At 54.9% G+C, this 13,972-nt stretch overlaps 1 protein-coding gene and 1 long non-coding RNA gene across 5 annotated transcripts in view; both read left to right on the top strand.

The window, feature by feature from the left end:
- Positions 1–13,972, top strand: part of RETREG1 (reticulophagy regulator 1) — a 112,394-nt gene that overhangs the window by 53,466 nt on the left and 44,956 nt on the right. The window lies entirely within an intron of this gene.
- LOC129509526 (uncharacterized) lies at positions 4,276–11,061 on the top strand. Of its 3 annotated transcripts, none has more exons than XR_008664366.1 (4): positions 4,276–4,638; positions 5,588–5,843; positions 6,167–7,763; positions 8,048–11,061. It is a non-coding gene; the product is annotated as an uncharacterized LOC129509526 (long non-coding RNA). The 3 variants fall into 3 exon arrangements; XR_008664367.1 differs by lacking the exon at positions 4,276–4,638 and having other exon boundaries at positions 5,476–5,843; positions 6,167–7,539; positions 7,620–7,763; XR_008664365.1 differs by lacking the exon at positions 4,276–4,638 and having other exon boundaries at positions 5,476–5,843.

Here is a 13,972-nt window from a genome sequence, read left to right as displayed (position 1 = left end):
TTGGTGTAGAGTTCCTCCTGGCGTGTTAAAAGAATTAAATCTTAGGAGATGACAGTGGCACCGATGGAAGAAACTTTGGACTTTGAGCAAAGCGGTTCATCTTGTAGGCCTGTCTCCTTACGGGCTAAACGAAGTGAGTAAGTTCATTTTAAAGCTGTGCTAATCCCGACGGGATAGTGATAAATCAGCAGGACAGAGTCGAGTATATGTGTGAAATCAGACTCACATATATGTGACAACTAATTTTCAGCAAAGGTTCAGAGGCAGTTCAGAGAGAAGATGGCTTTTTAACAAGTAGCACAGAAAAGTTGAATATCTGTATGCAAAAACATAAATTTAGATCCATGCCTGGCGTCATGTATAAAAATTAACTCCAAGGGCATTAAAGCAGGCCTAAATGTGAGCTCAAATCTATGAAACTTCTAGAAGAGAACACAGGAGAAGGTCTTCATAACCCCAAGTTAAGGACAGATTTCCTGGACATAATACTATAGGCATCATCCATGAAAGAAAAATTTAACAACTTGGACTTCAAGATTAAAAAAAAAAAAAAAAAAAAAACCTAAAATCTTAAAAAAAAAAAAATTGGGAGGATCCCCAGGTGGTTCAGAAGTTTAGTGCCACCTTCAGCCTGGGGTGTGACCCCGGGGTCCCAGGATTGAGTCCCACGTCGGGCTCCCTGCATGGAGCCTGCTTCTCCCTCTGCCTGGGTCTCTGCCTCTCTCTCTCTCTCTATGCCTCTCATGAATAAATAAATAAAATCTTTTAAAAAAAAGATTAAAAAAAAAACCTTTGGTCTATGACAGTACTGAGGAAATGAAAAGTCATGGCACAGGTTGGAAGAAAATACTCACCTTTTATCTGAAAAGATGTACTGAAAAGATCTGTACCCAGAGTATGTAAAGAACTCTTAAAACTTAAGAAAACAAGCAACCAGTTTTTGAAAGTCCAAATGATTTGAACAGATACTTTAACAAAGATGAACGCATAAAAACTCATCCATCATTAGTTGTTGGAACCGCAAATACAGCCACAGTGAGATACCACTACACGTATTTGGATGGCCAATATTAATTGATTAATTAATTTATTTTTAAAAGAGGTTATTTATTCCTGAGAGACACAGAGAGAGGCAGAGACACAGGCAGAGGGAGAAGCAGGCTCCATACAGGGAGCCCGATATGGGACTCGATCCCAGGACCTGGGATCACGCCCTGAACCGAAGGCAGACTCTCAGCCACTGAGCCCCCCAGGGGCCCCTCAAATAATGCGCTTTAAATATGCAATTTATTACATGTCGATTGCACGCCAGCACAGCGATTTAAAACAAAGCGCAGCGGGTGCAGCCGTCAGCGCTAATACTTGAATGAGGGTACAGGTGGGCGCGCTCAGGAGAAGCCGGTGGGGCTTTCTGTGTTCCGCAGCTGCTTCCAGAACTTGTTCTGACACCAGCCCGCGTTGCCGAGGTATGCCTTGCATGTGTGTTGAGCGGCAGTCATTTCTTTGAGTCGGAACAATTAAAAGGTGCTTTGACTTTGAGGAATAATGCATTTCTCATTTTAGTAAAAAGCCGTTAGGGAGGCGCAGTACAAAGGTGGGCAAGTGCGGACCTGACTTCTGAGCTGACTCCCTGGGGGGTGGTTTTGCGCCTTGGTGTTTGTACATCATAAAAGCAGAAACCAAAGAGGACTGGGTGCTCGGAGGAAGGTGGGCTCCTCTGGCTCTGAGATGAAGGTGTCCGCACCCCGGGTCTGTCCTCTGTCACCTGCCGCGGCTGCGTGGAGGTGGGTGACAGGAAGTACACACCCGCTTTAGCACCCCGGCCCGGACGCCTTCGGGTAGGAGTCAGGTGGGCTGTGTCGTTTTTCCCGGGGACCTTTGACTCCCCTCTAGTGACAGCAGAGCGCTGGCTGCCCGGGCTGCATTGGACTTCAAAGGAGGCGACCCCGTAGGTGGGCAGGTGTTCTCGGGTGGCCGTTGGACATGCTCTGCGTCTTGCTTCTGATGGGGTTTCAGGGGTGCAAACAGCCGCTAAACCTCACCACATTTTTGTGCTTTCAAAACGCCTAGTTTATTCTTGGTAAATCACATCTCAATAAAGCTGCGGTTTTAGAAACTCCACACCTTTCGGCCTTCGGCCCCGAGCCCCCAGCTGCGGAAAGTAAAGGCCCCGGGACACACACACCCCGACTGTATCTCAATAAAATAATCATGTCGTTGCCTCCGTGAGTCATTTCTTAGGAAAAACAAGAGCCAACACCTTGCGGCTGCTATCCCAGGCGTAGACCCGTAGATTAGCTTTTATTGTCGAGCTTGGGTGCTGTTGCTTCATGTCTGTGTTTCTAGGGACAAAGTCAAGGTGAAATCGCGGCAGTTGGCTCGAGCTGCCGAGCGACACGGAGCGTGATCGCAGTCCTGTGTGCACACATGCGAGCGGGGGGCCGTGGCCTCTTCGTCCCAGAATCCCAGGCGCAGGGATGCCGCATCATAAACACCTGGTTGCTTGTCCCTTGACCGAACTGCTGCTCCCCTGCAGCTCTGACTCACCCCTGTCAGACGAGCCCTGCGCTCGGGGATCCCCTGACGGACCCCAGGACGCTGGCCACCTGTCCTCCCGTGTCCTTTCGTCCTGTGCCCAGAAACGTGGTCTTTGGCTCCGTGGAACGTAGGTGAGCCGACAGGTGAGGGTGCCCAGCACCCCTGCTTGTCTGCAATAGGCTCCTACCCCCCTTGTCCCCACCCCCTCATGTGGCCCTCAGTTAGTTCCAAGCTACGTACTAACGAGCCTGCATCTTCCCCAGGTTTGATCTTTGGTGACGGAGTGACCCCTGCACCAGTGCGCGTGTGGGTTTCCTGAGGGCCTGGACCCGAAGCGGGTGGGCTCCCCACTTTTTAAGATCCTTTCTGTCGTAACTGAGTTCGTGCTAGGGGTGAATCGCGTTCTTCAGGGCTGGCCTGTTTCTGCAGAAGCCCCGTGCTTCCTGGTGCCAGAAACCTCAGTCCTGAGCTCCGAGTCCAGCCTCACCGCCTGCCCTGTGGGGCGGGTACACTCCGTCCTCTCAACTTGGATCAACGTTTGACTTCGTAAGTGACTCTGCTCAGTAAACAAGCATAATGAGCTAATTAACTTGCTGTTGGGAAATGCACAGGTGCCTAAAATGCACCAGCCGGACAGCGACGGTTGCCGTCGGAAGTACAGCTGTCGGTGATTCACTTGGGGGGTCCCGGCCGGAGCAAGAAAGCTGTTCGCTTTGGGTCCCCAGATCTCCACAACAGAGGGCCCCAAAGAACTAGTTTTTGTAAATTTACTTTCTGAATGTCTGTCCTAGCCAAGGAAGCAGTCAAGAATATGAATAGGGACGCCCGGGTGGCTCAGCGGTGGAGCCTTTAGCTCAGATCTTGACCCCAGGGTCCTGGGATCGAGTCCCACGTCGGGCTCCCTGCATGGGGCCTGCTTCTCCCTCTGCCTGGGTCTCTGCCTCTCTCTCTCTCTGTGTCTCATGAATAAGTAAAATCTTAATATATATTTATACATATATGTAAATTATAATGCATTTTACATCTTAAAAAAATTTACTTGAATGTGTACCTCCCTTGGGGACAGTTTTTATCTGTTCATTTAAAAGCGTCCCACACATTTTCCACCCTGAACAAACATTACTCTAAAAAGTTATTTTAAGACACACCATTCACTTCAGGCCTATTTGATAAGTGGAGAACCTGGTACCAGTAATGACTCGACATCTCAGTGTCTGGTGAATGAAATACTTACTGAATTTTGACAGTTACTCAAAACGTGTTCAAGTCCGCGAAGTGATGGGACCTGCCTTTGGTGACAGTGAAGGGAAATGATGGGGCACAGGTCCCGGGACAGTCGGCTTTCCTGGTGGTGATTGGGAGGGGACCTGGGGGCCGGGGCCGGGGCAGCAAGCAGGCAGCAGTTAGTGTGGGGACCCGGCGAGCGGGAGGTGAGGCCTGGCGCCGCAGGACCAGGGGCTGCCTTTTGACCTTTCCTGTCTGGCTCACCCAGTCCCAGCCCTGGATTACGAAACATGTTCTGGAAATTATTTCCAGAGGGCACACATCCCTTTGGTGACAGCTTATTTCTGGATTCCTGGTGCAAATGCCTGGGCTCTGAGGACATTCGGGGGTGTGTTTCACGGCCCATCACCTGATTAGTCACTGGGCACTGAGGTCTGTCCCCGCTGGCTTGGGGTCAGGAGCAGAGAGACTTGTTGACCCCCCCGGGCTTCTGCTAAGAGACCCCGAAGGCCGACCGCCCCTTCCCCTGCTGTCCTGCCACGTGGCTGTCCGCAGCCCTTCTTTCCGCAGAGGCTCCTCAGGGGAAGTTCCGAGCTGCGTGTCCAAAGAGATGGTTTCAGCCTCCTCTGAAACGTCTTGGAACACAGAACGCGCCCGCCACGGGTTCTGACGAACGGTCCTCAGCTTTGCTTTGAAGAAGGCTCTCGCTCCTTTTTCAGGTCTGGGGTGAGCTGCTGAGCGAGGGCATCCTGCCCACACAGCCCGGGCTTCACGCCTCTCCCCGCCTGGCCGTGCTCACCTTCGGGGGTGGTCGTCGAGCTCAGTAGGCCTGCGTGAACCCGACCGGGTCTGGCGTTGAGCCCAGCGTGGCACACGGTCAGTGCACGTTAGCTGTCACTGTCCCTGGAGGCCTGATCTGCAGCCGCTCCCTGCTCAGAGCGAGACTCCCTGGGGGAGCCCAGAGCCTAGAGCTAACCCCGGCTGCTGGGAGCAGTCACCCGGGCTCCCTGGGCCTGGTGGCTTGGCCCTTGGTGAGGCAGGTGCCACCTGCTTGGTGTTAGGTAGGGGGCTGCTGAGGTTTCCAGCTCTGCTGGAGCTCCGTGTCTGACCTCACACACGCAGAAATAGGAGGGGGCCGAGCTGCTCCTGTGCTCTTTCCCAGGAACATCCTGGAATCTACCTGAGAGCTGAATTCTGCTCTGTTCAGGGAATATCCCGAGGCCTGAGGATTTATCCGCGTGGCGTGTGCGCCCACAGGTCTGGTCTGCGGTCCTCACGGCTCACCGCGCACACCTCGCTCCCGGGCCCGGCCTGTGGCTGCTGCAGGTGGAGCAGCTGGCGGCCTGCTGGCGGCCTGCTGACGGCCTGGACGCCCGGCCCCGCAGCTTCGGGCAGAGCAGGGGAGGCATTCCCAGACCTGGCTCTGAAGCTCACTGCGATGCCTTCCAGCGGCCCTCTCAGCAGGTGCCTGGGTCCGGGCGAGCTGGGAGACCTGCAGGCCTCATTGCTTTGCTTTTAGTAGGTGGGAAACGCTCTTCGATTTGGATTCCAGCCCTGGAACCTGCAGGGAGCCTGGCCCCGTAGGGGCTCCTGGAATAGGAGCGCTTCTTGCATTTATATGGCTGAGGCCAGCCGGTCGGTCCCGCTTGGGGTGGACCCTCAGGTGCTGGGTGACGGGACCAGCAGCCTGAGGGTGGCGTGGGGTTGGTCGGAGGAAGAGCGGGGAAGAATCCAGAAGGGCAGTCGGTGGCGATCAGGTCTTCCGCCACTTTGGGTGATGTACTGTGGGCTGAGCTACAGAGGAGAGCCCCTTTTCCGACCATAGGTTTGCTCTCTCCTGCTGCGAGGGTGCGTGGTCGTGGCCCCGGGCGGGATCCGTCCTCGCAGTCTGCCAGAAGGTTCTCCCAAAGCAAGAGTCCACGAGGAACGCGGAAGCCCAGAGTTACAAGACCGTCTGCCTCCAAATTGTATGAGACGCCCCCTCAGGCATCCTTTTGCTGGTACCTTCCTCGCCGTGCACTGACCCCCAGCCCCCTGGCAGGTGGCTGTCCCGCCCCAGGAGGAGTCACGTGTTTTCTGTGGTGCGTGCCCTGACATGTCCATGGGGTTCAAGATTCCCATGGGGACGAGGGAACAAAGGACGTGAGATGGGACACGTGTGTCCTGAGGCCTGGGTGTCCCCCCGGCACTGTGGGAGGGAAGTCGGAGGTGAGTGTGGGTGAGCCCGGTCCCGGGGCGGAGCCAGCTTGGCGACGTGAGGCTGTGTCTTAGGCTGATCATCCTTGTCACCACCACGTGTAAGCAGATTTCTTCTTATCTGAAGGCGAAAGGAGTGAGTGTGGGATCTGTCAACAGCGTCCAGCCTCGGGGCCTTTAGTGAGAGCTTCTCCCTCCCCCTGAACAGGTGAGTGGCTCGCAGATGTCGAGGCCACGCCTGGGAAGAGAGGTTTCTTCTGGAAAGCTGGCCTGAGAACGTCCACCCGCCCCAGCCGTTGGATGGTCCATCTCGAGCAAGAGAAGCGCAGCGGGTGGGAAGCAGCAGCTGGCTCCCAGGTGACACGGCCTTGTCGGAGCGCGTGGCGTGGCTGCACACACTCCGACGCTCATTTTCTGTTGGTGCTGCTGCTGTTGCTGGAATGTTCCTGCTGCAAATCAGTGCAGGGAGGGGACCGTGTCCCCCGCTCTGGCAGCCCAGACCTTCTGAATGAAGGGCCTTCCCTTGGAGGGGGCTTCGCTGCCTTGGGCGACTGGCCTCCCCACAGCAGGAGGTGGCGCTCGCCCTCTCAGGCCTCCCTGAAGCTGGGGAACGGACGCCGCGCTGAGCCAGGAGCTGGCGATGAGGAAGGCAGGCTTGAAGGAATCCCTTTGGCGGGGGTGGCATCGACACGTGCCCTCTGCCAGGTTGCAGGGCCCAGAGCTCAGGTTGTGCCGCGGCCTCTGGGCTGCCCAGCGCGTCTGCTGGTGAGTCCGCTGGAGCAGTTCTGTGCTGACATTTCGGCGGTGCTCGCGATGCCACCTTCCGGCCCTCCTACAGCCTCCCGGGGCTACCCCTTTTGTGAGTGACTTTTCTGTTCCAAGCAGCCAGGGTAAGGCCGTCTTGCTCGCCAGCAGGAACCCTGGCTGATCCTGTGGGTCATTCAAGTTCTAGACCCACGAGGGGGTGAAATCTCACCATCTCCTCGGGCGCCCTGTTGGACCTCCGCTGCTGGCCACAGAGACAGGTCTGCTTCCTCCTGAGCGTCAGTCATGAAAGGCTTCGACCCGGGGACCTCCAGGCCGGTCTGCCTGTGTGTTAGCTCCTCCCCAGTTGAAATTCGGCACTTGTCTGGGAGGTAGGGAGGACCGGGGCAGTGATCGGACTCTTGGGCTGAGCGGTTAAGACTTCGGTGTCCATCTTGTCAACCCGCTAACGGATCCACTCCATTCCCTTGGACTCTTGAGTCTAGATTCCAGGATGAGGGTCTTCATGACATTCCTTCACCTTTTCTCAGACCTTTCCCAAGCGCCACATGCCGTGACTTCAGGTGGCATATGTTTCAATCATGTTTGTGTCTCTGTTGGGATTTGCCATTAATTTTTGGGATGAAATGATTCCACGTTATCTGTCTTCCAAGTCGTCATTGTTTTAAAGCTTACCTCGGTCTTATCCATGAGCTGGAACAGTTTACAAAACAAAGATGCAACCAAGGAAGCCCCCCTTGTAGGTCAAGTCAAGGCTGACTTACCGCGTGGTCGCTCCAACCATGCAGAGAATTCACGTGTTATCTTCATGGTCAGGTAATTCGCAGAAGTTTCTTGAGAAATACACAGATCATACAGGTGCACTTTGTATACATTTTTAGATTTTTTTTTTGAAGGTTTTGAGAGACCCTGCAAGCACACAAGCAGGGAGGGGCAGAGGGAGAGAGAGGGAAGCAAGGAGCCCGATGCAGGACTCGATCCAGGACCCCGGGGTCATGACCTGAGCCCAAGGCAGACGCTTAGCTGACTGAGCCACCCAGGTGCCTTCCAAATTTTACTTTTTAAGATTTTATTTATTTATTTATTTATTTATTTATTTATTTATTTATTTAAGAGCGAGAGTGTGAGCCCGAGGAGGAGCAGAGCGGGGGGGGGGGGAGTGGGGGGGGAGAGAATCTCAAGCAGATTCCTGCCGTGTGCGGCCCTGAGCCAAAACCAAGAGGTGGATGCTCAACGGACTGAGCCACCCAGACGCCCCTGTAGAAACTGTTTCAATGATCTCGAGGTAATTGCTCTCATCTTTCCCTTTGTTGTCTTCATGCAGACTCGGCATGAGGAAACAAAAGGAAAACAATGCCTTTTGATCATTCACAAGGAAACTGAGATGAAACCTCTGATGTTCCGGAAAACTGCATTGCCACCTTGAGAGCGAGAGAGTCGGGTGACAAGCCAGCGACATTCCACGTCCTAGGGTCTCCACCGGCTGGCAGGCACCCTGCTGGGCCTGTGTCTGCCGTCCTGTGTCCACTTTTTAAGGGAGATTTCCAAGGTGGAGGGGGACTTGGTCCACTCCCTCCCCCCGCAGCCCGTGCGTCAGAGCAGGGTCTGACACGATCCCTGGGGCCGTGGTGGCCAAAGGCGCTTCCGGGGGTGGAAGGGGCCTTCCCTGGGGGAAGCCTTCCTAGTCGGGTTGCTCCCTGCGTGAGGCCCGCTGCCTGGCCGGCGAACAGGGACCCTGCTCGGTGCTGGTGACGGAGCTTCCCATTCACGGCCCTGCAGGCCCCGCTGACGGGCATCTGTGGCCATCAGCCCCCAGCCCTGGGCCCGCACCCCAGCACAGCCAGGGGACCCCAGTCGCCAGGGGCGCCGCCCGCCCGCCCCCCTGGCCCATGGCTCCCGCTCACCTGCTGGGTCCGTGTCGCTGTGTGCTCTCCGTCCCAGCAGCAGCAACCGCCCGCGCCGCGCTGTAACCTCTCGGGGATTCGTCCGCCTGGCCCGTGGGGTGACAGGGACCGCTCTGATCTGCGCCCTCCTAGCACTTGGCCGGCAGTTGGCCACCAAACCGTGTAATTTATAAGGTCTGTGAGGAGTCTCGAACTGTGGTGGGAGCAATGGGGGGGGGGGCAAGACAGGGAACAGCCCCGGCGCAGCCACCGGCAGGCTCGCGGCCTGGGCAGGAAGCCGCCTGCGCACCTCAGGCCCCGCGTCTCTCTACCTCCTCCCGTATCTTCCGGGTCGTAGGCAACACTGCCCGCAGCTCCTGGCACGTCGAAAACCCTCCTCTGCTGCTGTTATGATCGTTCGCCATCGAAGGGTGGGCTGGCTGGCGGTAAGGGGGGGCCCAAAATTGGGGAACGGGAGATCTGGAAGGTTCCTTCCTTCCTTCCTTGTGTCGATAATCTGAATAAATCTGAGAAAGGAAAGACCATTGCGATTGGAGGGAGCAACGTGGAAAAGGTGAGACGGAAACTCTTCATCTCTTGGGTGTTTTTTTTAAGTGAACCCTTCAGTTCCACACGTGACTACTGTCACCCAGCCTGTGCTGCGGAATCCAGCCACCTCGCTGCCGGACACGTGCCTTGTCACGTCCTCCTGATATCCCACTTGACAGAAGAGGAGACGGCCCAGAAATGTCAAGTGACTCACCCAAGCTTGCCCGGCCAGCCCGCCATCGAGCGGGGCCAGAGCCCAGGCAGGTGGCTCTGGGCTCACGGGTGCAGGGGCCCTGGGCATGCCACCGAGGCCCAGCGCAGTGAGGGGACCAGACGCCACTGCTCATGCGGTGGTCACCAGCGCCCTGTGCCGGGGCCCAGACCCCACAGTGGCACGGAGGACTGGCTAGGGCGGGTGTCCCGGGAGTGGACTGCGTGGTGGGCCGGGTATGGAGCCGCTTGTGAGGGTCCCCGGCAGGGCGGCCGAGGTAGGGCGGGCAGAGGGGACGTGCAGCTGCCGGGTGGCCCGGCCTTCCGAGGACGATCGTCCCCGTACATGGCACAGCCCTCGGGATGCAGGCCGAGCCACACAGCCTGTGCTTAGACCACACCGAGGCCAATCGAGTCACAGGTTGAAGATGAACCTGCTGCCGCACGGGGTGGACCCGGAGGGGAGCCTGGGGGTGGTTCTGCCCGAAGGACACCGCAGCTTCTCCGGGTGGACGGGCGGCGTGCCCTGGTGCGTCTACGGGCCTGAGACAGTTCACTAAGGCAGCTGCCGCCGCGGGGACGCAAGACGTCTGTCCTGAGGTGCGGCCTGCTGCGGCGTGGCCGCCCGGAGCCCTCAGCTGTCTTGGGTGGGACGGCGACCTCACGGACTCAGGCTGGTACTTGGAAAGGGCGTTTCTGCTTTGTTGACTTGCAATGACAGCAGGGCCCGCTGCTTTGATTTGCACCTGACCCGACCAGAGGCTGATGCTGTGCAGGGTGACCCACGTGGCGGGACGGTCTCATCCTAGCAACACAATATTTATCCGCACAGCAGACAGTCAAGCTGCTAATTCAAGATGCAATCTTTTCCAGGGACTCAGCCAATGCAGTAAAAAACAACTTTCCCCATTCCTCACACGGGCACCCGCTGGTTCTCGGAAAAACAGCCACAGGTTATTTCTTGTGAGCCACCGACGTAAAGCTTGTTTACTGATGGCCTTTTTAATGAGTATTTTTATATTAAATAATCACTGTTTTAAAAAAAGATCAGTGACAGGACACCCAAGCACAGACTCCCAGAAATCTTGGCTTTCCTTTGTGCACTTTAAAAGTAGAATTTTAGACTTTGCTTCTTTTAATTTGTAGATTCTTACCTGATTACAAAAGGAATACACACATGGGAAAAGTCTTGAAAATACACAAAAGAGTGCAGACAAAAGGAGACAATCATAGAGATAATCACTAGCAATCTGGGGGTAATAGTTCTTTCCACCTGGTTTCCTTTAATCAATCATAAACAGACACACATTCTTTTATAACTCATGGGGGTGTGCATGCGTGTAAAATACAGGGGTTGGCAAACTACGGCCTGCACTCATCCCTACGTATTGTCTGTGTTAACAGCAGTGGGGTTGAGTGGTTGTGAAGAGACCATACGGCCCACAAACCTGGAAATACTGTCTGGCCATTGACAGAAAGGTCTTCCACCCATTTGGTATGTCAGGCACCCTGTTGCCAGTAGATTTGCTTCAGAATTGAGTGTTCAGGGGGGAATCCGTGGGGAGCTCAGCGGTTTGGCACCTGCCTCCAGCTTAGGTCGTGACCCCAGGGTCCCAGATCGAGTCCCACATCGGGCTCCCTGCATGGAGCCTGCTTCTCCCTCTGCCTGTGTCTCTGCCTCTGTCTGTGTCTCATGAATGAATAAATAACATCTTTAAAAAAAAGAATTGAGTGTTCAAGTGAGTAGATGGGGGTTCTGCTGGCTTCCACTCTGTGTGTCTCTTAAGTTGTGTCCATCAGTAGAACTGCGGGGCTCTCTTCCTGGGGTGCGTCCCCGGCACCCCTTCACCCAGCATCCTCTCCCTGAGGCCATGCCAGCTCTCGCCCCAGCTGGCCCTGGGCCTCCCTCCATCACCAAGAGCAGGTCCTGCTCAGCAGCCACAGCTAGCTTCCACCCCCCACCCCATGACTTTTCCTTCCGCTCAGAACGCGGCGTGTGCCAGCCAGGAGGGACCTCGGCTGTGGGGTACCCTCCCGGCCGCTGGGATCCAAAAAGAGCTTTTGGCCCCCTGGATCTTACGGGCTTCCGGGCATATGAATTTAAAGGGTGGTCCGTTCTACTCGTAGTGATCGTGACCACTGGAAAAACCACTGTTTTCTGATTTAGTTAGGTTCATAATATAAACTCACGTTTACGTCCCATGTTAGCTTGAAAATGCTGCTTTTCCTCCCGTCACATCCATTTTATTGAAACTAGGGCCACTTTCTGAGAGTAACGTATTTGCCAGAACAAATTGTCATCACTCCATCACTCCTGAGATGGTGATGGAGGACTTGAGAAAATCAGTCACCGGAAGTCACACCAACCAAGCCATAAACAGCTGTTTTGATCGGCCCTTTTTGTTTTGTTTTATCTTTTTCCCCAGTCTAACTGAGATATAACTGACGTAGAACGTTGTGTGAACTTCAGATTACGACATAATGGTTCGATATGTATCCTTGCAAAATGATGATCACAGTAAGATTAGTTAACACCCATCATCTCATGTAGTTACAGATTTTTCTTCCATGGGATGAGAAGTCTTCAAATCTCTCCTAACGAATCTAGAGTATTGTTAACTGCCGTCATTATGCCGCGCTTTGTTCCCGGGACCGCTTTGTCCTGTGACTGGAAGTTTGTGCACTTTGCCCGCCTTCACCCAACCTCTCCACCCCCTGCCTCGGGCAGCCACCGACCTGTCCGCCAGTCTTCATCATGGACAACCACTTACTATATCACTTTCTCAGTAAATTTATTATTTTTTTTGTATTAGTATAATTCAAGTGTAGTTAACACACAGTGTTACACTAGTCACAGGTGTAAACGTAGTGATTCCACACCCACACACATCGCCTGGTGCTCGCGACAGGTGCCCTCCTTCACCCGCATCCCCTCTTTCCCCCATCCTCCCACCTCTTTTAAAATCAATTTCCGGAAGGCTTATTTACAGTAACTGCCCCTTCGATTGTGAGGTCACACCCCACAAGTAATTATGAAATCTGATAAATGCCTTTTTCTTTCTCTTTAATTATGTTACTTGTTATTTTTATTTTTTACCAATTCCATCAGGTAACCTCTATGACATCTAAGAGCTTCCCAGACTCGCGTTGATGGGTGTCATTTCTGTCGTTCCTCTTCCCCGGGCACTTTTCTGTTCACAGTAAAGAAACTGAACACACAGGGGCCCCCGGGGAGCTCAGTGGTTGAGCACCTGCCTTCGGCCCAGGGCGTGACCCCGGGGTCCTGGGGTTGAGTCCCACATCGGGCTCCCCGTAGGGAGCCTGCTTCTCCCTCTGCCTGTGTCTCTACCTCTCTCTCCAGGTCTCTTATGAATGAATGAATGAATGAAAAGAAATTGAATGCACAGCCTCAGTGTATGACCAGCTTAGAGCACAGGCATGTGGCCACATCCTCTTTTTCAGGGATAAGTTCAAGTAAACGCAAAGCATGTTTAAAGGGATGACTGTTACCCGCCAGGTCCCCCTTTGGGAATGAACCCTGATAACAGCCCTCCTGGGAGGAGCCTTGCTTTTGTTCAGGGTCTGTAAATAGTGAAGGGCCTGGGAACACCTCCTTCTCGTCTGGGTGAGACTCCCTGTCCCTCTCCTTACTTGATGGCAGTTGCGTTTTCATGGGACAAGGAGACTCGTCATCCTGGAAAACCCGCGTACCCTCAGTGTCCCCTCTCGCACATCTCTCTGCAGCCGGTGCTTCCTGACCTGTGTCCCAGCCTCCCACACGGCGTGTCCCTTGCTCTTCACTTGTATTTAGGACTTGAGGTGATTTTGGACTTTAACTGCTCGTGACGGACACGGAAGCTGGATCGGGGGTGGGGGGTCCCAGACGAGTCATTACCCTCCGCTGTTTTCGGTACGACTTGTGATTTCATGGTCTCATTAAGTCACGTTTGATATAAACAATTCTCATTGGGTATAAATAAGTGGATTGAAAGCGACATCTGGCAGTGTGGATGCGCCACGGAAATTTATGAGGGACCGTGTGTGGCGTTGCCATGGTTTGATGCTAAAAGTAGGTGCAGGTAACCCAGCCAAGTGTCGTTTCCATTTTTAGACCGTGAACTTCCTCTAATACTCACAACAGGAAAGAAACATGAAAGGTAAGGACAAGCGGCACACCCGGAAGGGAAACCTGAGCTTGACTTCGACCCTGGAGGTCTCATCAGGGAAGAAACAGGGCAGGTCGTGAACAGCTCTCACGGGGACACCTTGGACGAGGCTCGCACGTGCTCTCCGCTCGCCCCGGGGATGCTGCTCACGCCCAGGAGGGGCGCACACGGTGCCGCCGTGCACGCGTCCCTGGACGTGGGCGCTCGCTCGGGCCTTTGTTGCCGGGGCCGGGCCACCCATGACTGCCGGCTCGGGGCCTGGTGTCCCCTCCTGGCTGCTGCTGACGCGGAGTGGGAAGGAGCAGGGAGTGTAGCGGGTCCTGGGGCCTGCAGTGGGCCAGGCCCAGCGGACGGTGCAGGCCAGGGCTGGGAAGGTGAGGGGAGCGGCGCCAAGAGGGCAGCGAGGCGGCCTCTCCAGCTCCCCGGGGTGGGGGGGTCAGC

Source organism: Nyctereutes procyonoides, unplaced genomic scaffold (assembly GCF_905146905.1).
Source record: "Nyctereutes procyonoides isolate TBG_1078 unplaced genomic scaffold, NYPRO_anot_genome, whole genome shotgun sequence".
Taxonomy (NCBI): domain Eukaryota; kingdom Metazoa; phylum Chordata; class Mammalia; order Carnivora; family Canidae; genus Nyctereutes; species Nyctereutes procyonoides.
This window is presented reverse-complemented; position numbering and strand designations above follow the sequence as displayed.